This window comes from Cryptotermes secundus, unplaced genomic scaffold (assembly GCF_002891405.2).
Source record: "Cryptotermes secundus unplaced genomic scaffold, Csec_1.0 scaffold1675, whole genome shotgun sequence".
NCBI classification, from domain to species: Eukaryota; Metazoa; Arthropoda; class Insecta; order Blattodea; family Kalotermitidae; genus Cryptotermes; species Cryptotermes secundus.
This window is the reverse complement of record NW_019721529.1, coordinates 303,218-318,472: the sequence shown is the minus strand read 5'-3', so window position 1 is coordinate 318,472 and position 15,255 is coordinate 303,218. Positions and strand designations below refer to the sequence as shown.

Below are 15,255 nucleotides of genomic sequence, written 5' to 3'. Positions count from 1 at the left end.
CTGACCTGACCTGAAATGCGTGATAATGTGGGATGTTCCCACACTACTATTAATTGTTTTTGACAGCTGCTTGATTGATAAGCAAGATATGATTAAGCTACTTGACGATTTCTATATCTAATTGGATGTTTTTCGACCTTGTAAAGATCTTATGGAATGTGAATAAATAAATGAATGAATAAGGTAACAAGGTTTATAATAAGGTTATGAATGTGGAATAAGGCTATAGGTAATAAGGAAATTATGTGGTACAGTAAGGTGCAATAGGGAAGAACTTCACGATTGTATATAATAGTATAAACACTTTGATTTTAGAGAACTAAATAGGATAAATTATTTGTCTCGTCCAACTAGAAATTAGAAAATAAAGAGGTAAGGTAAAGCTCTCCCTATAACAAGCCGTGCGGCCCATAGGGTTGTGAGGTGTCGAGGCTCCCGCATTTCCTAGGCAGTCAGCTCATAGATGGTAGTGAGGTTGTCAGTGCCGGCCGCCCTTTACCTCCAGGAAGAATCCTGGCACTCATTTCTGTTAGAGGCTGAGTCATAATGGAGCTGGAAGGAGTAGGTCAACTGAAAAATCCAGTAACCTCGTCGGGATTCAAACCCTCAACCAGAAATCAGGAAGTAAGAACCTAATGACCCCGTAAGGACAAGGAATATAAATAGCCATACTACTACATTATAGCAACAGCATCAAGGCAGGGGCAGTCCGTACACATACCATTTGTAAGTACAACCTAATATATATCACTTATCATATGTTGAGCTTAAGCTCTCTAAGACATTATGAAGGTCATGGCTACATGACCCATCCTATTGAGAAGATTCCATTACACAGGTCCCCCACGCAGGAGTCGCTTCTTCTGGCTTAAAACCAGGCCTACACATAGCAGTTGCAAAGTGTTACCAACTAAACACTATTTTAATTTTCATGTTTCAATCTTTGTTCTCTTGTTTTAATTTTTTATCTTTACTTCTGTAATTTTAAATACAATTTATTATTTAAGAGTTTTAGCTTTAAATTTCACCCAAGATTTGTTATACATTTACATTTGAATTTAATTTTAAGACACAATAAGGATCCTTATTCGATGAATAAAATGACAGTTGATCGCAACTCAACAGCTCAGACTGGTGCATTGTATGCCTGATGATGACCTGTGAAAGGATCTCTAATAAACACAATAAAAGCAAATGTTGATGCAGTAGTGTCTTCTTTGTTTTGAATACTGATTTTTGTGTAAACGGTGTATTCCATACTGTGTATATATATATCATATATAAGTAGCCACAGTCATACCATGTATGTGCTATATATATAGTACACCACGTGTCTATACTTCGGAACTAATTTGGAGCTAGTAAACAAACCCTTTTTTGACATGAGCATCAGCCTCATGTAACATTACAAGTTAATGCCACATGTACAAACTTTGGTCCAGCCAACAGCCAGATTGTTCCTATAAGTAGAGATGGGTATGACTGGGTGAGATCAGAAAGAGAGAGTGGATTGCTGCATCTTGTAGGAGTTTTATCTGAGTCTTCAACTCGCTTTTATTTCTTCTGTATGAACTGTGCCTGTACATGCAGTAAAGTCATATCTGCTTTCAGCATTCAAAAGACTTAGATTGTTTACTTACTCATTGCCACTCTGCACTGTCCCGAAAATAAGCTATAAAAAACTTCAGCTGGTGGCATCATCATCATCATCATCATCATCATATCACCTTATGGCAGCTGTAGGATAGATGCCGATAGTTGACTGGTTGCTGACCGGAAGGGCCAGAAGGTCTTGAAGCTGAGGGACATTCAAGCCCGCTCCAAGGAGCCAACATTCCAGAGGAATCCTTTGGACTGAAGGTACCTGAAAGGATGCATCAGCTGGATCTGTGAGAAGAATCTGCCAAAAGTGACTTCTTCTCAGCCCAAGGGACAGCCTAGGTGACTGGTCATCAGCAGCAGCTGACACAAGAAGATCTTGGGGCACCCTGAGGGGACATCACCACCAATTCTCTTAACTTCAGCCTTCTGACCACCCTTCACTCTTCAGTTTCTCAGGTTAGTCCATTTCATTATGGCAAGTGAAGACAGTGAATGTATTTCTGTGGTACAGGCTTCAAACTAATTTTAGAAACTTTTGATGAAAACCGTAAGGATTTATGTGAATTTTGTGGGGGAGTTGAGGCAACTCAACAGGTTATTTACCCATCACAACAACCACTTTTATTAAAATTCAATTAATCTAATTTACCAGAGAGGCCAATGACTGAAAGACATACCTGGGAGCAAATCAGAGCTATTTTGGAAGAAAATTGCGCCGTAGGAACAACAGTTGACTATTATGCAGGTATGTTATTTACAACAAAGCAGAGAATAAATTAAACTGTAGCCCATTGGGGTTCAAGAATGGACAACATGGGAATAGACTTGATTAGGAAAGCAAAAGCTAGGATGGAAAAAGTAAATCCCCATGCAGTTGGAGGAACCATTCTGGTTTCCAAATTTATGAAAGGATCATTCGTGGTAGGATAAAAAGGATGATAGAATTAAATATGCTGTTAAAGCAAAAGGGGAGGAAAATTCATTAGCCCAAATCATAGAAAGAGCTTTAAAGGAAGCAAGTGAAGTGAAATCACAGGAATCAAAGTAGTTTGACTTGGCCGAACACAAGAAATTATGTAGTTTTAAGGACAGATTACAGACCCTGGACCAAAAGGGAGGTAAATGCAGTAGCCTCCATAAAGTTCTACAGATGCCAAGGGACAGAGCACGTTAGCAAAAACTTTAGGCCTGCATGTGGAACATGCTGCAAGGTGAGGCATGAAACCAAGGACTGCAGAGCAAGGGGCTGTCAGGGAAATAGGCAATAGGGTATCATAAGCAGCTGAGGAGAGTCTGCCGAGAAGGTTGCAACAAGGAAAATAGAGAAAATCAGGGAATGCTTCTGATTTTAAGGAATCCGACAGGCTCATAGGAAATAATTGTGAGGATTCAATAGGAATCATAGGGAACGATTCAAAGGGAATCATTAGAGATGGTTTATTGGGCCACTTTGAAATATACATAGTGAGCAAAGAATTAAAATGGGCTGTCATAGATTCAGGATCACAGGTATCATTGGAAAAGGAATCATCAGTCATAAATTTCGGTCAGGAGGACAAAAACCTTCAGAAATATGGAATAATGGGAAAACAATTGGAAATAAAAGGAAAAGTAAAAGTATAAATTGAAAACACATTAAAACCTTTAAGCCAAATGTACTATGTTGACAGTTTACCAAAGAATTTAGTCATTATCTTTGGGCAAGATTGGTTGGACAACATGGGGTATGGCTTTCAAAAGAAAACTAACTTACTTACTTACTCATGGAGCTGAGCCCTTCTGGAGGGGCCGCCAATTCTGCAGCAATTCCCAGCATTTTATGGAACCCGAAGGTTCATTACCGTGTTCACAAGAGCCCTCCACTGGTCCCTATCCTGAGCCAGATCTATCAAATCCATCCTATCTCTCTAAGATCCATTCTAATATTGTCCACCCACCTATGCATTGGTCTTCCCTGTGGTCTCTTTCCTCCTGGCTTTCCCACCAATATCCTATACGCATTCCTCGTCTCCCGCATTTGTGCTACATGACCTGCCTACCTCATCCTCCTTGACTTGATTGTTCTAATTATACTTGGAGAAGAGTACAAGTTATGAAGCTCCTCATTATGCAGTTTTTTTCCAACCTCCTGTCACTTCATCTCTCTTCAATTCAAATATTCTCCTCAAACACCCTCAGTCTATGTTCCTCCCTTAATGTCAGAGACCAAGTTTCACACCCACACAGAACCACAGGCAAAATTATAGTTTTGTATATTCTAATTTTTATGTTCTTGGACAACAGACGAGAAGACAAAAGGTACTGGACTGAATGGTAGCAAGCATTACCTGAGTTCAATCGCCTTGTAATTTCTTCCTGAATCAGGTTTCAATCTATTGTCGTTGTTCCCAAATATCTGAATTGTGCCACATTTTCAAAACACCTGTTTCCTATCTTTATATCATGATTTTGCCCTGCATTTGGTGACGAGACAGAACATATTCTTAGTTTTCTCAGTGTTTACTTCTAGACCAACCTCTTTACTTGCGTCAATTAAAGTTTGTGTTTTTCTTTATGGTATCTGCATTATCACTAGGAACCGGATTTTAATGCAAATGCCTATTTATTCCTTGCAACCAGAAAGTATGCTCGTTTGGATATATGTATGAATTACTTCATTTCTTAAATTTTGGACATGGTTTGATGGTGCATATAAATGCATATTTTGCCTGTTTTATGAATAAGCATCATATTTTCGAAGATCTCTATTTATACTGCATATTTCCTTTTTAAAATTTTGTCATATTTATTTTTTAATTTTATGTTCAAATTTTCAATCAATTTTTCTTTTCCATATTGGAATATGTTACATATTTGACTCAACATTTCGTCATGATTCATGTTTCTGATGCAATACCCAGGATGGGACTTCCCCGATCCCTCTACTCATAACTTGCCTCATCCGCGTACCATCAAAGTGGCCGCGAAGAGATTAGTCGGAAGAGTTCACATGTAGCCGCTATCAACGTAATACTATTCAACCGATAAGGGACTTCACTTATTTATTTCCGAAGTCTCCATGAGGTTCGTTACGCTTCTTCATTTGAAGGTGGGGGCCATTCACATTAGTGGTGACTAGTCTGTAGTTAAGTTTGTTTAGCTTTCTATAGTCATGCCGAAAGTGAAAGTAAGTCAGAAAACTAAATTACAGCTGTATCAACGGGACTTCGAAGGAGAGATCATAAGTACGGGTAACGAAATTCTTTATTGCCAAGCGTGTGAGAAAACAGTTGGTTGTGAAAAATGCTTTCAAGTGCTTCAGCATTTGAACACTAATATACACAAAGAGAATATTAAAATTAAATCCACGAAAAGTGCTCCTGTTCAAAAATTGCTTAGTTAATTTTCTAATAATAGTTTTTCACAGTTTTCCTTTGATTTATGCGAAGCCTTTTTAGCGGCAGATATTCTGCTCTGGAAACTAACCAATCCTACTCTGAGAAACTTCATAGAGAAGTATACACAGTGCAGAGTGCCGGATGAATCCACTGTGCGCAAAAACTACGTGAAGCAGTGTTACGATCTTACAATTGAAAGCATTAGAGATAAGATTGTGAGGGATGGTTTATTGCAAATTCTATAGTTGGATCCCTTAATAAGAATGAACAATCTATCCCATATCTTCTTGCGGTAGAGGAATTTGAAACCGCAAATAGCTCCGCAGTTTCTGAATTTTTTATCAATTCCATGAATTTACTATGGCCGAATGGCATTCAGTATGAGCGCGTATTGCTCTTTGTAACTGATGCCGCTAGTTATATGACGAAAACCAGTACTGCTCTTAAAGTTATATTTCCAAATATGACACATTTGACTTGCCTTGCCCATGGGCTGCACCATGTTGCAGAAATAATTCGTGAAAATTTTCTGCTTGTTGACAAGTTGGTGTCTTCTGTGAAGAATGTATTTGTTAAAGCGCCATACAGAAAAGAAGCCTTGAAAGCAGGAGCACGGAGCGTTCCACTTCTGCCAGAACCAATTTTAACGTGCTAGGGCTCGTGGCTGTGTGCAGCAAGTTATTATACCGGACATTTAGAAACTTAGGAATATCGTGAATACATTTGATCCCAAAAGTGCACCATCAATTCAACTTGCCCAAGATGTACTAAAAACGCAGAACTAGAAACTATTCTTTCCTATATATCTACTTACATCTCTCATCTTCCATTCGCCATTTCCTCACTGGAGGCAAGCAATAGCAATACAGTCATCAAGTGTGTTCAAAACCACTGTTTCCAAATTGAATTCGGTTCCTGGAAGAGTTGGTGAAGTAGTAAAGGAAAAAGTACACAGCATTCTTTCAAAAAATCAAGGAAATGAACAAATTTGTGAAATTGAAGAAATTTTAACCGGTAAACGTACTGAACTGCCGAGTAAAAAATCACTAACAGTGTAGCAAATAGCGGCTTTTGTACGTGAACCCCTAAGTTTCTGTGAAGTGGAAAGAAGATTTTCCCGCTATAAGGACATCTTATGAGACAATAGGTGGCGACTAACAATGGGAAACCTAAAATATTTAGAAATTGTAAACTGCAACAGAAGAGTAGTTGAAAGTTCAGAGAGCTAAATGTGAGTACCACTGGTTTTTTAAATTTGTAATGAAGTATGTTGGCTTTGTTGCATGGTTTATATTTAAGTATAGCTTTTTATTGCAAGTGAATCGTTCAATGATTACATAAAATGAACTTAAATATTGATTTGTTGGTCTTAAAATAATGTAAAATCAATTTAATATTTGGTATAAATTTTTATGTGCATATTTTAGTGCATATTTCGGAAGTTTTTCATGCATAAATGCGTACATATTTAAGGGGTTATTAGGGCATAAAAATCCGGTCCCTGATTATCACCCAGTAGATTCACATCATCGGCATAGGCCAACAGCTGATGTGTCCCATTTAATTTCAGTCCCACCTGGTTTCCCAGGACCTTCCTAATGGCATATTCTAAAGCAAAGTTGAAAAGGAGTGGCGATAAAGCATCTGCTTGTTTTAAACCATTCTGGATAGGAAATTTATCAGACAAATGTTTACCTACATGGACTTTACTATACGTTTCGTTTAAACACATTTTAATCAACCTAACTAGTTTCATGGGTATCCTAAACTCTATCAGAATATTGTACAGTACTTCCCTCCTAACTGAATCATAGGCTTTTTCAAAAGAAAACACTTGTCATAATTCCCCCATATAGTGAACGTATAGTAAAATGCAAAACACTAGAGAAAGATGTTTTATCCAACACCAAATCATCCAACCAGGATTAATTTATGCAGCTAGCATAGTTGACTATGAAACTTTTGAGTTTCCATGTCTAGTGGTTAACCTAACCAAGAGACCAACATATATGACAGCGGAACCTTTGGGTTCCAGAAACGACGAGTTTCTTTGTCCAAATGAGCAACTCTTAGCTTCTGAAGGACTCTGCTCTGTAAAGTTGTCACTTTTTTTGGGTATGCATGACTTTGATGGGATTTGGGTAGGATAATTGGATTTATTGCACTTATACACTCAACTCTTAACTACAAGTAATACAATGCTATCATTGATCTACACACTCTACAGTTCATCATGCATGCACGTGCACGCGCACACACACAAAATCTCTTTCTCTCTCACTCACTGTAACTGTAGCACACATGAAGCCTTCTTTGTATAGCCTAATTTCTTTCTTGCCATCTCTTCTCAGTCATCTTTGACTGCTGTCTTAAGAGACTCCCTTGATTATAATTCAGCTGGCACTGGATCCTCATTATATAGCCTTGGAGCAGATCTGAAAGAAAACACCATTTCCATCGTTATATCCCAGCAGTACTTGATTTGTTGCTTGCATATTCGTTGCCATGGGAACCTGTTTACCGAGTCATTTAAAAGTAATGAGACTGCTTTTTCTATAATTGCGGAATGCACATTAAGGAGTGCCCCAATATGCTCCAATCCTGCTAAGTAGGACCTGAGGTGCTATATCCTTTGCCCTGAAATTTGGAGCAGACACTTCTCTTTAGGAATCCTGGCTGGAACACAATAAAATTCATTCACTGGAGGTACACATACCCCAGCACAGCTCCAACTAAATTATCTACACTCTTAAGTATTAGGCCATCAATAAACAGTGTGTATGTTAAGTGTTACTCCAACTTCAAATACAAGAATGGACTTGTGAATTATAAAATGAAGTTGCTAATAAACCTGCTGTGAATTATCGGTCTGTGTTGCTATGTGCACGAATGTTTCAGCATATGAATGCAACTCTTGGTCACCCAAGTCATGGTCTGTCAACACGACCCAAGATGAGTGACATCTCCCCCTGAGCTAGGCCACTCTTGACCCCACCATTAAGGAGGACCACCAGTCTGTTCCCACTTTGGAATAACCACTGTAGCCTGAAACATCCACTTAATTTTCTGGTCAGCAGGAACCATAGAGTTCTTCAGAACCAACTGATCTTCTAATCCCACCAATCCGCTCAACCCCCTCCCCCCCCTGCCTAAAGCAACAAGTACAGCCTGTGTATGGAAGCAGCAGTGGCTTGTTTCACTTTAGTGTTGGTGCTGAATTTCTGCCCTCATAGCTCATGTACAAGCACTGGCAGTACCCATAAATTTGGACTGTAGGGTGAGTGTTCTACAGGTGTTCCACTGTTGTCTGAAGGGTGCCTTTGTTATTGCATGTATTATGCAGCTGCACATTATCTTGAAGTGAAAACCACCGTTTTGTCATGAACTCCAGTCTTTGGCTGAATAATGTTCCTCAAATGAATTTTAAGTGTATTTATGTAGTAAACACAATTTATAGCTTGCATCTAAGGTAGACAGTGCTGAAGAATAATGCCTTTTTTGAGTTAAGATAACAGTATTAGCATCACTTTTCCTGAGCTTGCTGCTGTGTGAAATATCTTTAGATGAGGTGGATCCATGTTGTTTCCAAACACACTGCTACTCCCCTTGTATGTTTCATCAAGAAAAATCCACAGAGCACACTTAGTCTTTAGTGATATGCTCTTGCATATGAAAATAATGTATCTTCTCTTTAGTTATTTCTTCCAATTTTAAACAAGTTTTTTGTAAAAGAATGTGGAGCCTATGATTCTTGCAAAATTTTGAACATATGATACACAGATTTCTTATATATTTTTTCTTCTACCCTGAAGATGGAGGCGATACGTTCCTCCGAAACGTCGGTTAACACCACATATACACGGTGCCAAATCCCAGAAGACTGCTTTCTTCATAGTCACCGCCGTGAAAGCCTCAAATCTTACATAGTTTACATTATTGATCTGCCAGTAACATCAGACAGGCAACCATGGAAATCTGTTTTGACATTGAAGAGGTTTCTCTCAGCTTCTGAGATATCAAGAGTACAGAAACTTGGATCCCTAGAAAAGCAATGAAGGGTCAATTCAAAACAAGTAGAGAACCCACATTGATGGTGACATGAAGAAAAACTGGGTGTGTGTTACGTAGAGTGATAAGTAATGAACACAGCAGTTCACTTGATAAGATTGTCTCTCGTCATGCTCATGTACATATAACTCTAAAGAACTTGTTAAATTCATGGATGTTTGCTGAACTCAGACTCTTCTGCCATCTAATGATCACTGAAATTTGTCAGCCAAGTGAAAATTCAATAAGCAGTGTATTGCTAGTTGTAAGAAAACTAATTTGCAATCATTTCATACAAGTGAAAGAGATCATGGAAAGATTTTTGATGTAACAACTTCAAGAGTAGCTTTAATATTGAATCATAAACCATTTAGCAAGGTGTAAAACATGCAAGTTCCCTCTGATCAGATTTGGCAGAATTTCCCATAAGGAACCATTAAAATTTCAGAAGTATTAGATTGGTATATGCTGATATGGAAGATAATACAGTTCAAGAGCAAGAATATTTGCTCACAAACTTATGTTTAAAACATCTAAGACTATTTTTAAGTGATTATCCTACAGTACTCAAGATAGGTAGAATATGTTTTAAAACAATTTAATTTTTTATATTAATAAATGATATTTCCTTATTACAATTTTGACGTTCTCAGAAATTTTGGGGTTAGGCGAATGATGACATGTATGAGGTGTTTGTGGTTGTTCTCCATAAATGAGTTATAAGTACCCCCAGAAACAGGCAGGTTCCCAATTGAAGTGTTATGTCTTTGTTGGAATACCATATAGTATTCCAAGCAGCAGTAGTAGGAGTTTGGATTGGTGACTCAATTTATTGACCACTTACACACCCAAGTACAAGTAATAACAGTGCCACCCCTGATCTCTAGCATATTCTGTCTTCAACAGTTATTCCCTGACAACTGCTTCTAACAATGGAGATTCTTCAGCTTCATGCACTCAAGTTCTCTCTTCGCACTGTACCATATAAAACTTATTTGGCTGCCCCAATTGTCTCTGTTATAACATCTCAGCACAGACCAACAGAAAACCAGGCTTCCAACAATATCTCAATTGTTGCATGCTTATTCTTTTCCACGGAAACTTGTTTACTGAACCCTTGCCTAGAAAGTTTCTGGTGTATCCGCAAGTCTCACGGTAATTTTATAGCTCTACTCACCACGATATATTAAATAATTTATACACTTATTACTGACTTCCTTTTACTTTGTGTGACAGCACTGCACATTGATTCCTTATTATTCATTGTGTATTCATCCATTGTACAGTACTGACAGTTTGGAAAAGTATCAACAACGAACAGCTGCATGTGAATTTAGGTTTTATTATAAGGGAAGGTAAGGTAAATTTGCCCTATGCTTAACTACACAAGCACCATGCCATGAAGATATATGGGGGAGTGGAGGTATAGCCCCATCTTTCTTAACCTTGGCACTAGGTGGAGGTGAGTGGTCAGCTTCATGCCCCTGCCACTTTACCCTCGTTTGAAAGACCGTCCCAGCGATACCCTTTGGATAGGAGGCTCGGTGGGCTCCAGAGCCGATCTGGATGCTGTGGAGAAGAGAAAAATCTTGCACTACCGGAATCGAACCTGGGCCATCCAGCCCGCAGCCTGTCGCTATCCCGACTTCTACTACAGGAGAAGAGTTAATTATAAAATAACAGCATTTTCCTTTATCATATTAGCCGAATTTCTTTTTCAAGCAACGTTAAAGCAGGCGGTACCTATAATCAGTGTGCTTCGTGGCATTAAATGAATTTAAAACATTATCACGTTAAAATGACATGTCACATGAACGAAGTGATATATCTTCTAGAATATATTTCTAGATAACATTTGGTTGCAATATTCCTAGAGCCAATTAATATTAAAAATGGCCCGTTGAACTGAACGAGAAATTGGAAATAGTAAAATGGAAATCATTTATCTATTAAAAATAATCCGGCTGCAGACAAAGTAATCCCTTAAGAGTTCTATCGTCTGAGATACAACGCCGTGCAGCCAAATGAAAGTCAACCGATGTTTCAGAGGAACTGTCTTCATGTTCCTGGTCGAAGAATAAGCCGAGCAAGAAACTAGCATGAAGCAGGTAACAAGCCGAACTCTACTTGGTACTTGGTACTTGCTACCTTGCTAACGTGTAGTCCGTTGAAAGGCAACCGACGTTGCGAAGAAACCTGCGCCCACACATTCAGGGTCTTCAGGGTCGAAGCATAAACCAAGCGAAGAACCATCGTGAGACAGGCACATTTCTCAGTGGCATTTGAAGTTCACGTTTGATAAGGCATATGTTCGCATTCATTTTCTACTATCGAAGCAAGGCAAAAAAACGAACTCCATGCTGTGCTGTGCTGTGTTGTGCTGTGTTGTGCTTAATTAACTGAAGACTATGCCATGAAGACATAGGTCAATAGGTATAGCGACGGTCTATGGGTTGGACGGCCCGGGCTCAATTCCCGGCAGTGCAAGATTTTCCTCTTCTTGTCAGCGTCCAGACCGAAATTGGGGCCCACACAGCCTCCTATCCAATGGATATCGGGGCTCATTTCCCCGGGCCTAAAGCGGCAAGGACATGAAGCAGAAGTTGTCCCCGTGCTTAATTAATTAAGTACTATGCCATGAAGACATACGGAACCATAACTCCATCTTTCTTGGACTCGGCACTAGATGGAAGTGAGCGGCCAGCTTTACGCTCCGGTTGTTTTAACCCCAGCACCCAGTATACAGCTACATACAATACAAAGGAAAGAAACCAACACACCAAATATGTGCGCACAACAAAAATAACCACGGCGTAAGGGGCGTCATCTGCACACGCGAAGACAAAACCATACGCGGCTTATGGGAACAACGGACAATCAAGGGGGAAAATTGCAGACAAAACAACGGGCTTGCATATGGAAAGAGTGAGCCGCTGCAATGTAAACCACTGAAGAAGAATACGTTGCTTAGACAAGTGGACGACGTCCCTTATGAGGTGGAATTATGAGTTTTATATAGTTTAAAATTTTAACGATTTTTAATTGATTTTAAATGCAGTCATCTATAACATGTAAATATATTAAAAGATAAAACAATTCCGTCCAGTGTGACTGGTGAAGTTTTTTATAATATTGTGTGACGGACCAGAATGAAACAAACCAAATAACATGTAAGATTTTATCTCACAAGAGCTGAGTGCAATTGTAACATTTTAATTACGAAATGTTCAGTTACACGCGTGTGCAATGGACAATACATAGTGCAGTGTATCAGGTTTGGCATAATGAGACACATGAGGATGGCCGTTTAGGGCCGAAACATTTTGCGAAAGCAAATATGAACGAACAAATAAATAATTGCATTACTGACAGAAAATTGTATGTGAACAAGGTAGAACATATCAAATTTTATGCAGCTAGCATCTATACGATCTATACTGTGTGTCTGGCAGGATTGCACGCAGATGGCCAGGCGCGGTTACTCAGGTTCTCTGCGGGATACGTAATCGAATGGGGGAGAAAGGCGTCAGGAAATTGTGTACCTCCTTGGCTACTAAATGAATATGATGGCGATAATCGTAATGTGGAAAATGTGTTTTTGGCTTGTGATTTTGCCTGTTTTGTGTAATTTTAACTCTTATGCTCCATCTGCTATGGGAACGAGGTTACGTCAATTTCAGTTCTTAATACATACCTTTGCGTCATCATTAGCAATCATTAGATTGCATTAACATACTTCCGATATGCATAAGCCGCTAGGAAACGCAATCATATATACACAGAATATTTCTTCCTTAAGATTTCATACAGAAAGTATGACGTAACCTGGTTCGTAGAGGGGATGGACTTCACTTTTTTTTTCCTAGTGGCGTGGGACTAAGTCCCTTGTACTGCGGCCACTTCTGGCCTATTGTACCAGCCCCAGATGATAGGTGAGGGTGATTGTGGAGCAATTGGTGGAACGAAGATTGGCAGGGAAAACCGAAGTACTCGAAGAAAACCTACCCCAGCGCCACTTTGTCCACCACAAATCCCACTTGATCAGACCCGGGTTAGAACCCGGACCACCGCGGTGGGAAGCCAGCGACTAACTGCTTGAGCTGTGGCGCGACCCTGGACTTTACCTTACTCCAGTGTATTAGACATAAGAAATAAACAGTGAAACTGATTAAGCAATACGATAGCTTACCTTTGTCTTCCTTCGTGATTCGAAGTGAAGAATTCCCAGACGAGGAGTCTTGTTTCTGTTTCTCAGAATTCTTGGGCCCTTGCTTGTCCCATCCGATTCGGTATTCATGTTACCATTGAATGAACTGATGAGAATCGCATCTTACATTGGACTTTCTGTCCTATGGATAATACTGTTAAAATATTTTCAGTACCATACCTTCTATTAGTTTATAAACGTGGCACATTAATTAAATGATATGTTATTCAGATGAGAAAATTTATATCCCAAAGAGCAGGTTCCTATAAGTACAGAACAGCTGATATTAATACAGTCCAAATTTAGAACAAAATACTGAAAGACTTCATAACGACTGATTTGTAGAATGACGTAAAGTCCACACGAAAAAGACATTCTTGCCCCTGAGGTGCATATTGGTCGATGTAAGCACCTCTTGCTGACGGACAGTTGTACAAAACAAGAACTTTGCTTATCCCATCAAGTTATAACACGAATTTACTTCGAAGCACATAAATTGAGTTACGTTTTAAGACTACAATCGAACCAATTAACAACAAAGTTTCTAAGTACATCACTCAAAATAACAAGTTACTCCAATTCCTTGAAAGTCTGCAAGAATGAACCTATATATTTCTCCCAAATTCGTCGAACACTCACAGAGCTTACGTCCTCTAAAACAGAAAATTTTAGATAATTGTGTCATATTCTGAATAAAATGTATTACTAGTATCAGTTTTCTTTACATAATTAAAGATAAATAGCTTCTACTCTGTACCAAAGGTATTGTATATTATACTCGTAAATATTGTTGGATAAGAAGTGCGTTAAAATAAAACCACCTTGTGAAATATCAGTCTTCACTAATCAACATACAGTACACAGTTCATACTAGCATCACTGACTGCCAAGAAACACAACCTGCACTTGCCTAAGGCTCTTGAACTCTTGAACTAATGTTAAACCTGTTCAGTTAAAACGAAATTACTCTGTATACGACAGAGACCACTACTACTACCGCCACTCTTCCGGCAGTGAGGGCGACTCACAGAATACCGAACACAGGCACTGAACGTACTGGAGTATCGGAAGTGGTTACCGGGTGGTTACTGCTCAAAAACCTTCATGTCACGACACACGCACTCTGGCCCGCCGGTAATACAGAAAACCCCGCAAGAAAAACATCGTCGATTTTCCTGTTCCCAGGTATCCAATCAATTTCATTTCGAATCAGAGCCGAAGTAGCAGGATTTGTAATCATTTCAGTTTTAAAATAACTACAGTTATTTTCTTTCTAATTGATTGATATATATATCACGCAGATAAGAAGCCGTTTTTAAAAGCGACAAACACAGGCGGTCTTTGAGTATGTAGGATATACGTATGTAAAAGGATTTACTCTATTTTGTGTAATGTATAACATGGAGCTGAATTTCAGTGCAATTATAGGAAGTTTTAATTGAAGAAAAATGTAAATATGAAACACGTAAAGTAACTATATTTATATTTCGTTGGAGACAGACGAGTCAAATAGAGAGGATACAGATGTAAGTGGTTTTCAAACCAGAAAGAAGGAAATTCCTTTCTTACGTTGAACGGATTGATACGGCGTTTAGTCCGCCCGTATTACACGACAACTCGAAGTATTGCCTACAATGCAGGTGCAGCATATAAGTGCATGTCTATACCGTACACGAAATTCAGGCTCCGGAAGTGTATTTATTATCGGTTTATTCTCCTTATTTGGGTCACGCGGTAGTGTAGTTTGTTGAGGTACTATGCTACAAGCCGGAAGGTTGCGAATTCGATTCCCGATTAGGTCATTGGATCTTTGAATTTATCTAATGCCTCCAGCCGCACTCTAGCCCTGGGGTCGACTCAGCCTCTAACATAAATAAGTATCGGGAATCATTCTAGGGGTAAAGAGAGGCCGACCGGTCGGTTCTTAAGGCTGACAACCTCGCCGCCATCTGTGAGACGATTGTATACAAATTGTGGGAGCCTCGACGTCTCACAATCCTATGGGCCTCCACGGCCTGTTAC

At 39.1% G+C, this 15,255-nt stretch overlaps 1 long non-coding RNA gene across 1 annotated transcript; it reads right to left on the bottom strand.

Annotated features, from left to right (window-relative positions):
• Window positions 1–1,016: 1,016 nt before the first annotated feature.
• Window positions 1,017–14,269, bottom strand: LOC117283194. Its single transcript, XR_004514205.1, has 3 exons — window positions 13,216–14,269; window positions 7,265–7,414; window positions 1,017–1,864 (listed from the first exon to the last, which is right to left on the bottom strand). It is a non-coding gene; the product is annotated as an uncharacterized LOC117283194 (long non-coding RNA).
• Window positions 14,270–15,255: the final 986 nt, after the last annotated feature.